The sequence below is a fragment of the Colobus angolensis genome, unplaced genomic scaffold (genome assembly GCF_000951035.1).
Source record: "Colobus angolensis palliatus isolate OR3802 unplaced genomic scaffold, Cang.pa_1.0 Scaffold152, whole genome shotgun sequence".
NCBI classification, from domain to species: Eukaryota; Metazoa; Chordata; class Mammalia; order Primates; family Cercopithecidae; genus Colobus; species Colobus angolensis.
The window spans coordinates 3,879,089-3,880,633 of NW_012114622.1; positions in this window are offsets into that span (position 1 = coordinate 3,879,089).

Below are 1,545 nucleotides of genomic sequence, written 5' to 3' on the forward strand. Positions count from 1 at the left end.
TTTCTTTCTTTCTTTCTTTCTTTCTTTCTTTCTTTCTTTCTTGTCTGTCTTTTTTTGCAAATGAGGACATAGAGGCTCACAGAGACTGACTTAATACCACCAAGCTAGAAAGAGGTAAAACTGTAAATTAAACCAGTTTGTCTGGCTCTGACTCCAGGCATTGTCATATTCAAAGATTAATAAGAGACAAGCATCCTCCCTGAGAACCTGAAAGTCTCATGCTTTGGATTTGAAGCATCATTGTCTTCGAGGGTCCTCCTAATCTTTTGTGGCTAGAGAAAGAATCTGGCAATAAATCCTGGAGAACTGGAGATGGGACATTTGCTATCTTGGGGCCTTCAGGAATGTCCTTGTTCATGGCAGCATCCAGTATGACATGCTACTTTGCCTTTGGTGAGGTCAGATTCTGCTGTAGAGGTTTGCCAGGGCAGCATATATTCTCATATCCTTGGTTCCAGGTCCATATATGAGCCCAGCAGCTGTCAGGGATCCTATTTACTTTTAATAAATCTAGCAAATGAATGATAAATAAGTAATGATTCTTCTGCCTCAGAAAATCCAGCAAGGGCAGGACCCAGCCAAGTGCATGGGAAACTAAACTCTTTTCCAGCCTTCACAACCGAATTTTAAACAGCCAATACCAAACTCCAAAGTCAGTTCAGACTCACAAAGTTTCTATGTATTTTAGAGGTCACAAAACTACCCCTCTCTCTGGTCTCTTGGGATAAAAGAAAGTTCCTCAGCCTATTCATTCCATGAATTAAAAAAAAAAAAAAAAAAAGATCTCCTCGGTTACAATGCCATTCATATCCTTTGACCAGAAAGAGTTAGAGAAAAACTTCAGGATTGATCTGAGGGACACAGAGCCCAGGTTCCATTAAAGTGTATTAATGCCAAGGTCTGTGCAATTAGTGAAAAGTCAATTCCCATTACTAGTTAACACTATTGAATATCTGCTTTCTTTAATAAAAAGCCATGTCCAGTACAAAGAGAATAAATCAATAGGTTGGCTGCATTTAGATCTACTCTGCCTTCTTCTAAAATGCACAGAGAAACTCCCTGTCAGAGCTCCACTGTCTGTCTGCCAAGCTCAGTCTGTAAACTGGCAGCTGGCCCTGCCTTCTTTGCCTGGGATCTTTCATTAGCACTTTCTCGCTTTAGCTCTTATTTCTCTCATCAGGAAAATTAAGTTTTATCCCATGCCTAAAAATCTTCTCTTTGAGCTTAATCTCGATCTGCCTCTGAATTGGACTGGTTCAGAAAAACCAGCTGCAAAGCCACTGTGGCCATACATCTAAACCTCAGCCTTCACCAAGCATCAGTTCTTCCTCATGCCACGAGAGTAGGGTACACAAAATTTCTAACAAGGGGCCAAAGAATTCCAAGAGGTTGAAAGACATTTCCCCTCGAGAGATACCCTTTGCATTCTTTTACATCTGGTAATCTTCCTTGCTGCCAATTTTGGAGGTAGCTGGAATGTTCCAGATTCTTAATTGTGAAAAGCAAAAGAAGGATATACCTGTCCTGTGAAGTCTGCAAGCCCTC